At 48.1% G+C, this 15,290-nt stretch overlaps 1 protein-coding gene across 3 annotated transcripts in view; it reads left to right on the top strand.

Moving 5' to 3' along the window:
* Positions 1–15,290, top strand: part of PLCG2 (phospholipase C gamma 2) — a 232,807-nt gene that overhangs the window by 31,500 nt on the left and 186,017 nt on the right. The window contains exon 1 of one of the 3 annotated variants that reach the window (XM_077451305.1): positions 9,203–9,334. The exons of the other annotated variants lie outside the window; for them this stretch is intronic. The gene's annotated coding sequence lies outside the window, so the exon portion shown is untranslated. Of the gene's footprint in view, positions 1–9,202; positions 9,335–15,290 lie in introns of those variants that run through there. 3 annotated transcript variants of the gene reach the window in all.

Here is a 15,290-nt window from a genome sequence, read left to right as displayed (position 1 = left end):
GCAGACTCCCCCCTCAGTAGTGCAGACCTCCCCTCAGTAATGCAGACCCCCCTCAGTAGTGCAGCCCCCCTAGTAGTGCAGGCTCCCCCTCAGTAGTGCAGGCTCCCCCTCAGTAGTGCAGGCTCCCCCTCAGTAGTGCAGACTCCCCCCTCAGTAGTGCAGACTCCCCCCTCAGTAGTGCAGACTCCCCTCAGTAGTGCAGACCTCCCCTCAGTAATGCAGACCCCCCTCAGTAGTGCAGCCCCCCTAGTAGTGCAGGCTCCCCCTCAGTAGTGCAGGCTCCCCCTCAGTAGTGCAGGCTCCCCCTCAGTAGTGCAGACTTCCCCTACAGTAGTGCAGGCTCCCCCCACAGTAGTGCAGACCCCCCCACAGTAATGTAGACTCCCCCTCAGTGCAGACCCCTCAGTAGTGTAGACCCCCCTAGTAGTGCAGGACCCCGTCAGTGCAGACCCCCCTCAGTGCAGACCCCCGAGTAGTGTAGACCCCCCTCAGTGCAGGACCCCCCTCAGTAGTGCAGGACCCCCCCTCAGTAGTGCAGACCCCCTCTCAGTACAGACTCCCCTCAGTAGTGCAGACCCCTCCTCAGTAGTGCAGACCCCTCCTCAGTAGTGCAGACCCCTCCTCAGTAGTGCAGACCCCCCCTCAGTAGTGCAGACCCCCCCTCAGTAGTGCAGACCCCCTAGTAGTGCAGGCTCCCCCTCAGTAGTGCAGACTTTCCTCTCAGTAGTGCAGGCTCCCCCCACAGTAGTGCAGACCCCCCCCCCCCACAGTAATGTAGACTCCCCCTCAGTGCAGACCCCCCTCAGTATTGCAGACCCCCTCAGTAGTGTAGACCCCCCTAGTAGTGCAGGACCCCGTCAGTGCAGACCCCCGAGTAGTGTAGACCCCCCTCAGTAGAGACTCCCCTCAGTAGTGCAGACCCTCCTCAGTGCAGCAGACCCGAACTCAGTGCAGACCCCCCCCCCCCCCATACCTCAGAACAGCGCTCAGCGCTGATACACAGTGCCGCGTGTGTGTCCCTCCAGCGTAAGCTCCTCCTCCTCTGTGGATGTAAACAGAGAGGAGGGGGAGGCGGCTACGGTCCGTGCTGCTGTGTCCCTGCACCCGCACTACAGAGAGCAGTGTTAGTGATGCGGGCGGCTGCCGCTACTCCAGCGTGTCACCCGGAGCGGCCAGCACCCCCCCACTAACACCACTCACCAGGCCCCCAACTCGGCTGCGGGCCCCATAGCGCCCGCGTGGGTCGCTATGGCGGTAGTTCCGCCACTGTTCACACCACACATGTGAGGTATCTTCGCGATCGGTAGAGCGAGAGCAATAATTCTAGCCTCAGACCCCCTCTGTAACGCGAAACCTGCAACCTGTAGAATTTTTTAAACGTCGCCTATGGAGATTTTTAAGGTTAAAATGTATCGCCACTCCACGAGCGGGGGGGGGCGCAATTTTGAAGCGTGACATGTTGGGTATCAGTTTACTCGGCGTAACATCATCTTTCACAATGTAAAAAAAAAATCGGCTAACTTTACTGCTGTGTTATATTTTAATGAAAGAAAGTGTATTTTTTTTTTTTTAAAAGTGCGCTTGTAAGACCGCTGCGCAAATACGGTGTGACAGAAAGTATTGCAACGAACGCCATTTTATTCTCTAGGGTGTTAGAAAAAAAAATGTATAATGTTTGGGGGTTTCTGAGTAATTTTCTAGCAAAAAACATTTTTTTTTAACTTTTAAACACCACATCTCAAAAAGAGGATCAGTCTTAAAGTGGTTAACCAATGTATTATCATCTGTCTCTCAACTGCACGAGTTTAGTAAAATGTGACGCTCTACACCAATGACTGCCCAGGTCTTGATTTGTACTTGGTTGGTCTGTCGATTTGTCCGAAACCTAATAAAAATATCTTAAAAAAAAAAAAAAAAGGACCTGCTGATCAGTTGTGTCCAATCACAGCCCAGAGCCCTGTGTTGCCAATCAACACAGAGCTCTGTACACAGGGAATGATCTCTCTGTTTCTTATCCCTGCTTCGGGATAAGAAACAGAGAGATCTTTAGTAAAAATCCTCACAAATTGCACATTGTTAGGCACACATTCAACCCCTAGAGCAGGGATATGCAATTAGCGGACCTCCAGCTGTAGCAGAACTACAAGTCCCATGAGGCATAGCAAGACTCTGACAGCCACAAGCATGACACCAAGGGGCAGAGGCATGATGGGACTTGTAGTTTTGCAACAGCTGGAGGTCCGCTAATTGCATATCCCTGCCCTAGAGCATTGATCTGCAATTAGCGGACCTCCAGCTGTTGCAAAACTACAAGTCCCATCATGCCTCTGCCTATGGGTGTCATGCTTGTGGCTGTCAGAGTCTTGCTATGCCTCATGGGACTTGAAGTTCTGCAACAGCTGGAGGTCCTCTAATTTGCATATCCTTGCCCTAGAGGTTAACCCCTTCCCAGCCAGTGTCATTAGTACAGTGACAGTGTATAGTATTATCACTGATTACTGTATTAATGTCACCAGTGATGTCAGTGCCAGTCAGTCAGTTCCCACTCTGTGTCAGTTAGTGCCAGATTGCCCATTGCCAGGTCATGGGTAGAGAGAAAAGATCTAAGTGCTCACCGCTTAAGTATAAGATTTGATTTTTGTGTTCAAACACAAACTACTCGCATAAAGATGATAAAAACACAGCATGTAAAGCCGACAATCGTGTTAGTTCCGTAGGGCAGCGGCGGGTGACGTCATGCGTAGCTCCTCCCCCCCGTACGCGTTACGTTCAATCAGAACTTCGACGTCACCGGACTCCTCCCCCCTTCCCTTCATTGGCAGACGGAGGCACTTGGGGAAGGGGGGGAGGACTCCGGTGACGTCGCTGTCCATAACGTCACCGGGTCTCCGACGGAACTACCTGAAGACCCGAAAGCCGGCGGAGAGGTGAGTAGCGATCAAAAGAATTTTCATCGATCAAAAAAATGAATCGATTAATCAAGGAATTAATCTTTAATTTCCACAGCCCTACAAAAAATAGGCCTGGTCAGGAAGGGGGGAGGGGGTAAAACCTTCTGGGGCTGAAGTGGTTAAACATCATAGTTTGTAGACTCTATAACTTTCACACAAACCAATCAATATTCACTTATTGGGATTTTTTTTTTTTTTTTAATATTTTAAAATTTATGAAGAAATTTGATTTGGTTTCTTTTTTTTATAGGATATGTTTTATAGGCCCCTCCCGCTGCCCTCCGGTGCGTCTACCGGCTCGCCCCGTGTGATCGGCGAGCCGGAGAAGGAATCCACCGGCGCCGGAGATTAGCCATAGAGAATACCGAGGGACAGATGGCCCCCAGCCATCTCTATGACTCTCGGAGGCCCGGCGCGACGTTATGATGTCAAGTCCGGGGGCGGCCGAAGCAAACAATGCCGGGGACTCGGCTGGAAAGGCCGAGGCCGTTTATTTTTAGTTTTTAGTTCTTTTCTGCCTAGAGGAGGGATTTGGGGTCTTATAGATCCCACATCTCTCCATAAAGAGGACCTGTCATGTCCTATTCCTATTGGGATATAGGGATGTTTACATATGCCTTGTAACAGAAATAAAAGTGATCACAAAATTTTGTTTACACTTTAAGGGAAAGTGTTAAAAAAATAAAAAATAAAATAAATGAAAGCATAAAAAAAGAAAAAAGGTAAACCACGCATGCTCACACACACAGAACACAAACGCATACATAGGTCGTGTCCACATTTTTATTATACATTCAAACCACACATGTGAGGTATCGCCGCGAACGTTAGAGCGAGAGCAATCATTTTAGCCCTAGATCCCCTCTGCAACTCAAAACTGGTAACCTTTAACAAATTTTAAAGCGTCACCTATGGAGATTTTTTAAGCAGTGTTAATTTATTCGACTAAAACATTTTAGTCGACTAAAATTACTAAAGCATTTTAGTCGACTAAACGAATACTATTTTAGTCGACTAAAATACGACTAAAGATAAAACAATCGAGGTGACTAAAGTACGACTAAAAACTAAAAGCCATTTTAGTCAAAAGGCTATGACTACAACTAAATTGCAATTACTGAAATGTACTGGAGATTTTAGTCGACCTAAACGTAGGACATTTTTGTTGACTAAAATACACTGGAGATTTAGTCGACTAAATACGAATGAAACTAAAACAATTGCAGAAGACTAAAATGGGACTAAAACTAAATTGCCATTTTAGTCCTTTTTTTTTTTTTTTTTATAATTTACTCTTTTTTTTATTTATTTTTTTTCGTGACGTGACGTGTTCGATTTACTCAGCTTAACAACATCTGTCACATTATACAAAAAAAAGTTACTTTTTTTTTATTTTTATTTTTTAATTAATGAAAGTGTTTCCCCCCCCCCCCCCCCAAAAAAAAATTGCGTTTGAAAAATTGCTGCGCAAATACCGTGTGACATAAAAAGTTGCAACAACCTCCATTTTATTCCCTAGGGCAGTGATGGCGAACCTTGGCACCCCAGATGTTTTGGAACTACATTTCCCATGATGCTGCACTATACTGCGGAGTGCTTGAGCATCATGGGAAATGTAGTTCCAAAACATCTGGGGTGCCAAGGTTCGTCATCACTGCCCTAGGGTCTCTGCTAAAAAAAAAAAAAAATACATAAAAAAATCCCATAGTTTGTAGATATTTAAAACTTTTCCGCAAACCAATCAATATACGCTTATTGGGATTTTTTTTATAATGTTTGGGGGTCCCGAGTAATTTTCTTGCGAAAAAAAAAAAATGATGATTTTTTTTTTACATGTAGGAGAGTAGTTTTGGAATTTGCGCGGTATGGAAATGGTTAATCTGGTGATCCGGGCCGGTAAGTCTGTTGGAGCTGAGGTGGGTAAATGGTGAAGCTCTGTCTGCAGCCCCCCGCCATGCTTTCAGTACGTACGGCCGTAGCTGCGATGACCAATAAATAGCGCAGTACCAAGCGTACTTTTTTTTTTTTTATTATGCGGTAACATGCGAGCTAACCAGCCCGTCAGGCGCCACTAAGAACAGCTGAGCCGCGTTTGACAATCGGGGTCATTACTCAATTTCCTTCTTTTGTTTTAAACTTTTTTTTTTGCAAAGCCGAAGCCACAGCGCCGCACTTGTTGCTGTGACATTTTCAAAGGTGAGTTGCAGAGATGCCATTTACTGAACACGGCTAAGTAGGTTGTCGCTGTTTTTGGATGCAGGGAGAGGTGGCGGTTCGACTCTGTATTACATTCAGTGTATTTTGGTCCTCATAACCAGCTGAACACTCTAGAGGGAGCTGTGTAGATGGGGGGCTTGGGGGGGGGGTCGCTGTCAAACGCAGGCAGGCAATCAAAAGCAGCGCTGCTTAAACGCACGCGTTGCATACAAAAGATATGCCTTTGGGAGGCTTGATTTAGATGTGCGGTTGGGGGGCGGTAAAAATGTGCGGTCGGTCCACGTTTTTAACCACCTGCCGGCCTCCCCATCTTGCTATGCATGAATCAATCCATTATGCATGTAGGGGGATGGGGAGGAGAGAGGCGGTGGCACCCGTGTGTCCCCGCGTGGGCCGCCATTGCCGCATTCCCATAGTGGGGCGCCAAATGGAGTTCGCTGTAAAGAGCTGGGAACTTGCTGGCTTTCAGTTGGAGTCTCTGGCTTGTCAACTTGATTGCAGAAGCTCTGACTTGCAGAGAAAGCTCCAGCCCTGCCATTGGCTGAGAGCAGGGATGGACCAGAGTCTTGTGTACATTCTACAGGGGGAAGCTAAGAATGGGAGGAGGTTGGGTTTAGCTGGCCATACTCTGTAGGGCTTCTAATGGGCCTTAACACACGGGCCAAATATCGGGCGGCATTGGCCGGTTCAATGGAAACCGGCCAACATTTGTGCTGTGTGTACGGCAGCCGGTCCAACAGAATGTCCGGCTTCTGTTAAAGGGGCATGACCCAAAAAAGGTCCGCCGATCGGCACCCGAGAGCACTGACCAGTGTGTTCTGGCCTCCTGTCAATAGCTCAGCGGGCGGGGAGATCGCTGTACTAACATCTCTTCCCGAGCTCTTCAGTTTTCCTTTATTCGGCCCAGGGCCGTCTTTAATATTGCCTGGACCCTGGGCAAACATTTTCTTGGGCCCCCTCTTCCACGCAATTTCGCTCTCCACATGCTTTGAGACATACAATAAATAGCAGCTAGACTCAAAATCAGTTTACTAAATCAGATCAGGCAGCTTTTGCGATTGGTTGCCAGAGGTTACATTGTATCATTACCGCTCACTGACTGGCTGCTAGAGGTTACAGCACACATTATGGCTCACTGTTATTTTCTAGAGGTTACAGCACATGACTTCTGCTTGTTGATTGGTTGCTAGAGATTACTGTACATCACTACTGCTCACTGATTGATTGCTAGACGTTACTGACCATCTATACCACTCACTAATTGGTTACTGCACAGCATTACTGCTCGCTGATTGGTTGCTAAAGGTTACAGCACATCATCTCCTCACTGCCTGCCTTTGTAAAACAGGCTGATGATAGGCTTAATGACCACAGTTGCAGGCAGGACTTTCAAGCATGCCCCTCTACCTCCCCAGTGGGCAGCATTCAGCAGACGTAATGGTGGATGTGACCTCAGGGGGACATGATATACATATGAATGCCGCCTCTATTTACATATCAATGCCGAGGTCCACAACTATTTACATATTATTGCAGCTACTTTTTACATATCAATGCAGGTTATTTACATGTAAACACAGGGCCTGCAGGTAATTCACCTGTACATGACAATAGGGCAAAGCTGGGCAGCAGCAGCAGAAGTTTACACTGAGATATCAGGACACAGCACGGGACTAAAACTGCAAGGGATAAGGGAATTTAAACTGGGATATTTGGCAAGTATGAGGCAGCTGCTTTGGGCCCCACAACAATGACAGGGCCCAGGGCAGCTGCCCCTTTTGCCCTGCCTTAAAAACGGTCCTGATTCGGCCTTCTGGGTTGAACGAAAAACAAAACAAAAACGAATAGTGTGTACTAGGTTTATACAGCGTGAATGGAGAAAGCTCTACAGCCGGCTATTTTGTTCTGACAGCCTGTACTTGCTGCTGTCAGATACCTGAAGAGTGGCTACATCTAATAAAGCCAACAATTTTCCACCCAGCTCCTTCGACTTTTAGCTCAAAGGATGTCCGGTGGGAGGGAGGGTGCTGATAGGGCCACCCGTGGCTCACATTTTGGTCAGTTCATGGGGAGCTGGCTGAATTTCGTTCCATGTATTGCCAGCTCTATGCCATAGCTCTTTGTGATAGAGATTGTGGCGCAACCAATATGGCGGCCTTCCCTGTCTCTCTAGCCTTCATTTCAAAGGCAGTTCCTCTTGTGAGACAAAATGCTAATTGCTAATAAAAAAAAAAACTACAACATGCAACTGACAAGTATATATTTGTGGGATGCTCATGACCTCATTGACCTAATATGGGCACATAGACGAACTAGGTCAATGAGCATGCCCACTCGTTTGTATACGTCATGTTGAGGGTGAGTAATCTCTTTCCCACAACTAGTTGGCCCAGCAATGACAGTCAACTTCCAAGTTTCGAACCAAACCAAGGTCATCTCATGAGGCCACATTAGGACAATGATGTCGCAAGCTTTCCCTTTGTATACATCAGTTGCAAGGTGGGGAATCATCTGCCTGCAGCTCATCAATGGTAGCCAACTTTTTGGTTCAAACCAAAGCCTGAACCCAGGCTCACCACATGTGGCCATATTAGGTCAATGATGTCACGAACGTCCCCTCCCCCTTTGTATACATCAGTTGTGAGACAGGAATCTCCCCAACTCAATGGCCTAGCAATGACAGCTAACTTCTGGGATTGGACCAAACGCAAGCCCGAACCCAAACTCATAGCATGTGGCTATACTAAGTCAATGATGTCAGGAGCATCCCCGCCCCTTTATATATATATTGGTTTCTGGGTAGGGAATCTCCCACCTCCAGTTCATTGGCCTAGCAATAACAGATACATTCTAGGTTTGGATCAAATCCAAAGCCCTCCTCTTTATATACATACAGTTGTGGCATGGGGAATCTTCCACCCCTAGCTCGTTGGCTCAGCAATGATGGCCATCTTCCAGTTTGGACCAAACCCAAGCTCATCACATGAGGCCATATCGGGTCAATGATGCCATTTGCATCCCTGCCCCTTTGTATATATCAGTTGCAAGATGGGGGAATTTCTGCCCCCAGCTCATTGGCCCAGCAATGACAGCTAACTTCTGGGTTGGGACCAAAACAAAGCCTGAACCCAAGCTCACCACATGTGGTCATATTAGGTGAAGGATGTTCTCGGAATCCCCTCCCCTTTATATACAGTACATCTTTAGGGGGTGGGGAATCTCCAAGCTGCAGCTCATTGGCCCAGCAGTGACAGACAACTTTCAGATTTGGACCAAACCCGAGCCCAAGCTCACCACATGTGGCCATATTAGGTCACGGATGTCATGAGAATCCCCTCCCCTTTATATACAGCATTAGAGAGTGGGGAATCTCCTAACCGCAGCTCATTGGTCCAGCAGTGACAGCCAACTTTTGTGTTCAGAACAACAGGCTCATCATTTATGGCCACATTAGATCAATGATGTCACAAGCACTCCCGCCCCTTTGTATATATCGTTTGCGGGCTTGGGGAATCTCCTGGCAACTCATTGGTCCTGCAATGACAGCCGACATTTGGGTTTGGACCAAGCCCAAACCCAAGCTCACCACATGGCCATACTAAGTCAAGGTTGTCAAGAGCATCACCACCCCTTTATATATGTGCAGCCCCCCCTCCCCCTCCCCCGCTTATTGGCCCAACAGTAACAGCTGACTTCTAGGTTGGGACCAGACCCAAGCTCATGTCCAGTAGGCTTGGACATTTCTCACTTCTACCAAGCTGCCATTGAATGAGTCTAAAAACTTGGGCAGCAGTTGCTGAATGCTGGGGGTCCAATATTTGGTCTTGCCCTTGGTGGCATACTAGAAATTCGATTGCAATAGATGAGTCTCAGGGCAATGACAAGCGGACTAGATGCGCCCTCTTGAACAAGCCCGTGTGCGGCACATAAAGTCCATCTGGCGACAGGGAAGGGAGGTCACAGCCGAATGTGCAGTACGAGGAAGGAAGTGGACGCAGTGGAGCAGAAAGCTGAGCAGAGGGGTGGGGGCAGAGCAGAATCATATAGACCAAAAAAAAAAAAGCAGAAGCAAAGAAACAACAAGGAAGAAGTTCAGAGCTTTCTCCATGTGTCTGGTGACAGAACGCCCCGAGAGCACCTGTCAGAGCCGCTGGGACAAGATGATGGTGAGTAAAGGGGGGGAGGGGAACAATGACAGGTGCTCTTCAAGGACTTCAGGCAAGACTTAGGCTGCTTGCGAATTTCTTTTGCAACTGTCCGGTCTTCATCGGAGAGGGAAATACAAATGTCGGCATATACTGAACACCAGAGTCTCTCCAACTTGCTCTGTTTCAGATCCTGGCGTGCACAGGGAAACGGGCAGCAGTGTAGCCGATAGCATAAGATGAAAACTAAGATCAGAATTAAAGCTGAACTCCGGGATAAGCAAACATTGTCCAAATCCATTCATCATGTGTCTTCTTCCTGAAACTCGGCGAGATTTGTGTATTTCTTCCAGATCTGTGCAGTAATCCAGTGTGAGACTTCCTGTAATGGAGACCGCTCACTGCTGATCTCTCTCCTGGTGCAGGGGGACTGGTCTTGTCTCCGCCCCCTCCTGTAGTTTTCTGCAGGAAGCCCTTAGTGGGTGGAGCCTGCCGCACTCCTCCCACAGCTCTTCTCTCCCTCCTGGTGCAGGGTGACTGCTCTTGTCTTTGCCCCTTCCTGTTGTTTCCTGTAGTGGGTGGAGCCTGGTTACGCCCCTCCCACAGCTCTGCCCTCTTTCCTATTGCAGAGGAACTGGTCTTTGTCTCCGCTCCCTCCTGCAGTTTTCTGTAGTGGGTGGAGCCTGCTGGGCCCCTCCCACAGCTCTGCTCTCTCTCCTTGTGCAGGGTGACTAGTCTTGTCTCCGCCCCCTCCTATAGTATTCAGCAGGCAGCCTGTAGTGGGTGGAGCCTTCCACACTCCTCCCACAGCTCTGCTCTCTCTCCTGGTGCAGGGTGACTGGTCTTGTCTCCACCCCTTCCTGTAATATTCAGCAGGCAGCCTGTAGTGGGTGGAGCCTGCCGCACTCCTCCCACAGCTTTGCTCTCTCTCCTGGTGCAGGGTGACTGGTCTTGTCTCCGCCCCCTCCTGTAATATTCAGCAGGCAGCCTGTAGTGGGTGGAGCCTGCCGCACTCCTCCCACAGCTTTGCTCTCTCTCCTGGTGCAGGGTGACTGGTCTTGTCTCCACCCCCTCCTGTAGTATTCAGCAGGCAGCCTGTAGTGGGTGGAGCCTGCCAGGGGCAGCAAACAAACCCTGGCTTTTCCCACCCGGCCAATTCAGTCTTAAGACCATTCTCCTGATTGGCCCGGTGGAGAAGCAGGAAGACAATAGAGAATGTTGATTCACTAATGCCACACAAGTGGGTGGGCTCAGGGTGCAGTGCTCTGTGCCCCAAGCCCAACTTTTTTTAAGCCAATTAGAGCCTCAGGCTCTGATCATGTGCTTCTAAAGAAAAAAAAAACATGATAGAAATACATGCGTCCGGCGCCCTGCATGTAGATTGGAAATTGGGGGGGCTCCTTGTGGAGCGGCTGCTGCTGCTTACAGATCTCCTGTCTATTTCCACAATGTGAGTGGACCTTGAATGGAGAAGCAGAAGATTGACGAGTTCGTCATGTCTCTGACACTCTGCTCTCTCCTCCTATCAGCATACTTATTGCACTGTAGCACACCTTGTGCTGCTTTCTCCTTTTCCAAAGCTGAGGTTTGCTGTACAGGTACTGCAAAAATCAGATACCATCTCAAATGCATTTAATACTTACCTCGATGGATGCAGCATCGGCCCCCTGCCGGCGCCAAGGCTGAAAACGAAGCGATCAAACCATAGCTAATGGACGTTCTCCCTGCGCGCCCCCTGTGCGTGTGCGGCGCTCCCCCTGCACGCCCCCTGCCCTCTGTGTTTACCAAGTCAATGAGACTTGGCTGATCACAGATGAGAGTATCCCGGCCCCTTACCACGTGATCAGCTGTCAGCCAATGACAGCTGATTACGTAATGTAAACAAAAAATCAGTAATTGGCTTTTTTTTTTCTGCTCGCGCTGACAGCGTAAGCAGGAAAAAAAAAAAGCTGATGACCGGCTTGTGTCAGAGGCACAGCGGTCCCGAAGAGGGTGAGACATCACCCAAGTATCTGTGCCCAGCAGTGCTTCCTGCCAGTGCCCTTCAGTGCCACCTGCCAGTGCATAGCAATGCTGCCAACCAGTGCCTACCTGTGCCCCCTACCGGTGCCCATAAGTGCTGCCAATCAGTGCCTCATCATTAGTGCCACCTATCAGTGCTGCCTATCAGTGTCACTTAGCAGTGCCCATCAGTGCCGCCTATCAATGCCCTTCAGTGCCACCCATCTATGCCACCAATCAGTGCCCACCAGTGCCACCTCATCAGTGCACACCAATGCCATCTATTAGCATCCATCAGTGCTGCCTCATCAATGCCCACCAGTGCCACCTATCAGTGTCCATCAATGAAGGAGAAAAATTACCTGTTTGGAAACTTTGAACACAAACTATAAAACTGAATAAGCACTCCCTGTAGTGTGAAACGCGTCAGCTGTTGTCGCTTCTTGCTCTGATGTTATTTGTAGTGGTTTTTTGAATAAAGGCACTGAATTTGTTTTGGAGTGCGGCCCGTCCAGAGTCTTCCAATTACCTACATTATAAAACTGTTTTGTTTGTTCTTTTTCAAAATTTTCGGTCGTTTTTCATTTTTTTTTTTAGCAAAAAATAAAAAACCCAGCAGTGATCAAATACCACCAAAAGAAAGTTCTATTAGCGTGAAAAAAAATAAAAACGTGTGCACAGTGCAGCATGACCGCGCAATTGTCATTCAAATCGCGACAGCGCTGAAAGTTGAAAATTGGCCTGGGCAGGAAGGGGGTGAAAGTGCCCCCCCGGTAGGCAAGTGGCTAATAACAGATACATGAATACAGATCTGTGTCTTTTATATTTGTCTGAAAGTTGATATAAGGGACCACAACAAAAAGTTAACCCCCCCCCCCCCCCCCTCCCCCGCCCAAAATCTAAAGGCCCAGGGCAATGGACATGGGGCAGGATTTTCCTTTAGCCTGTTGTGTCCAATGACAAACATTGCTGCTGTTGTGTCAGCTGATTGTTGGTGTTCCAGGTGATCAGTCAGTGACAACACCTATACAAAGGGGCATTATACGGGGCCCGGGGCCCGGCGTCTACAATAACATTCCGCTCCTGCAGAAACAATGCACAGAGCTCCTCTCATGCAAATCCTCCTCCATTCATGAAACAAAGAGATACTTATTGTAACTATTGGGACTGACCTTGCTGAATGTTACATTGTATATCACCCGAGACTCTGAGCAGACAACGGAGACATCTCCACAGAGTTTCTGGAAATAATACAGAGGCCGGAAGACTCCCAATCACTCGTAGTTGTTCAACTCCATACAGATAACAAATTAATGCACCTCTGTATTCATGAAATTAATGTATTTTATTAATGCAAGCAGTGTGACTTTCCCCATCAGAGTCCCCCTTATATTGGGGTCCTTATCAGAGTCCCCCTCACCTACATCAGGATCCCTATCAGAGTTCGCCTTACATCAGGATCACTATCAGAGTTCCTCTTACATCAGGATTCCCCTCAAAGTCCCCCCTTACATCAGGGTCCGCTCTTACATCAGAGTCCCCATTAGAGTCCCTCTTACATCATGGTCCCCATCATAGTCCCCTATTACATCAGGATCCCCATTAGAGTCCCTCTTACATCATGGTCCCCATCATAGTCCCCTATTACATCAGGGTCCCCATTAGATTCTCCCCTTATAACAGGGCTTCTATCAGAGTCCTTCTTATATCAGGGTCCCCATTAGATTTCCCTTTACACCATAGTCCCCAATTACATCAGTGTCCCCATTAGAGTCCCTCTTACATCATGGTCTCCATCATAGTCCCCTATTACATCAGGGTCCCCATTAGAGTCTCCCCTTATAACAGGGCTTCTATCAGAGTCCTTCTTATATCAGGGTCCCCATTAGATTTCCCTTTACACCAGAGTCCCCATTAAATCAGGATCCCCATTAGAGTCTCCCTTAGCTCAGGATCCCCATCAGAGTTCCCCCTTACATCAGGGTCCCCATGAGAGTTCCCTTTACATCACGGTCCCCATTACATCAGGATTTCTGTTAGAGTCCCACCTTACATCAGGGTCCCCATCAGAGTCGCTCTTACATCAGGATCCCTATCAGAGTCTCCCTTTGATCAGGGCCCCCCATCAGAGTCTCCCCATACATCAGGATCCCCACCAGAGTCCCACTTTACATTAGGATCCCCATCAGAGTCCCCCCTTACATCAGGGCATTTATCAGAGTCCCTGTTACATCAGGGTCCCAATCAAAGGCTCTCTTACATCGGGATTCCTGTCAGAGTCCCCTTTTACATCAGATTCACTATCAGAGTCCCCCCTTACATCAGGGTCCGCTCTTACATCAGTGTCCCCATTAGAGTCCCTCTTGCATCAAGGTCTCCATCATAGTGCCCTATTACATCAGGGTCCCCATTAGAGTCTCACCTTTATAAAAGGGCTTTTATCAGGGTCCCTCTTATATCAGGGACCCCATTAGAGTTCCCTTTACATCAGAGTCCCCCATCAGAGTGCCCCCTTACATCAGGATCCCCATGAGATTTCCCTTTACATCACGGTCCCCATTACATCATGATTCCTGTTAGAGTCCCCCCTTACAACAGAGACCCTCTTATATCAACATCCCTATCAAAGTCTCCCTTAGATCAGGGTCCCCCATCAGAGTCTCCCCTTACATCAGGGTCCCCATCAGAGTCCCTCTTAAATCAGGATCCCTATCAGAGTCTCCCTTAGATCAGGGTTCCCCATCAAAGTCTCCCCTTACATCAGGGCATCTATCAGGGTCGCCCCTTACATCAGGTCATCTATCAGGGTCCCCCCTTACATCAGGGCATCTATCAGGGTCCCCCCTTACATCAGGGCATCTATCAGGGTCCCCCCTTACATCAGGGCATCTATCAGGGTCCCCCCTTACATCAGGGCATCTATCAGGGTCCCTCTAGCAAAGTCTTCCCTTACATCAGGATCCCCATAAGAGTCTCCCATTACATCAGGGCATCTATCAGGGCCCCCCCCCTTACATCAGGGCATCTATCAGGGCCCCCCCCTTACATCAGGGCATCTATCAGGGTCCCTCTATCAAAGTCTCCCCTTACATCAGGATCCCCATCAGAGTCCCACCTTACATTAGGGTCCCCATCAGAGTCCCCCCTTACATCAGGGCATCTACAGGGTCCCTCTAACATCAGGGTCCCAATCAAAGGCTCCCTTACATGAGGGTCCCCATCAGAGTCCATCAACATAAGAAGAATAGCATTTTTGCTTGCACATGATTGGATGATGGAAGTCAGTAGAACTTCTGCTCATTCACTAAGCTCTGGAGTAGCTGCTCTTGCAGAATGCAAGTGTACAGTCTATTTGTCTTTAGTAAATCCACCCCCATAACTTTTGCACCAACCGATCAATATACACTTATTGGTTTTTTTTTAAATACCAAAAATAAGTAGAAGAATACATATTGGCCTAAACTGATGAATGAATTTGTTTTTTTATTTTTGCATATGTATTATAGCAGAAAGTAAAAAATATAGTTTTTTTTTTCAAAATTCAAAAGTCTTTTTTTGTTTATAGTGCAAAAAACAAAACAAAAAAAAAAACAAAAAAAACCCACAGAGGTGATCAAATACCCCCAAAAGAAATCTCTATTCATGGGGAAAAAAAGGACGTCAATTTTGTTTGGGTACAGCGTCGCACGGCCGCGCAATTGGCAGTTAAAATAATGCAGTGCCGTATTCCAAAAAATGGCCTGGTCATTAAGGGGGTAAATCCTTCTGGGGCTGAAGTAGTTAAAGCGGGAGTCTGCCGGGAGTTCCGCCGTTTTTTTTTTTTTTTAAAAGCCAGCAGCTACAAATACTGCAGCTGCTGACTTTTAAAATAATGACACTTACCCGCCCAGCGCGCCGGTGATGTCGGCACCCGAAGCCGATCTCTCGATCGTCACTCGGGTGCTGCCGCCGCCATCTTGGGTATGGGAATCAGGAA

This window comes from Lithobates pipiens, unplaced genomic scaffold, assembly GCF_037356315.1.
Source record: "Lithobates pipiens isolate NorthernLeopardFrog02 unplaced genomic scaffold, aLitPip1_a1.2 Scaffold_10, whole genome shotgun sequence".
Classification (NCBI taxonomy): Eukaryota; Metazoa; Chordata; class Amphibia; order Anura; family Ranidae; genus Lithobates; species Lithobates pipiens.
Note: the sequence above shows the minus strand (reverse complement) of the source record. Positions and strands in the feature narration are given on the sequence as shown.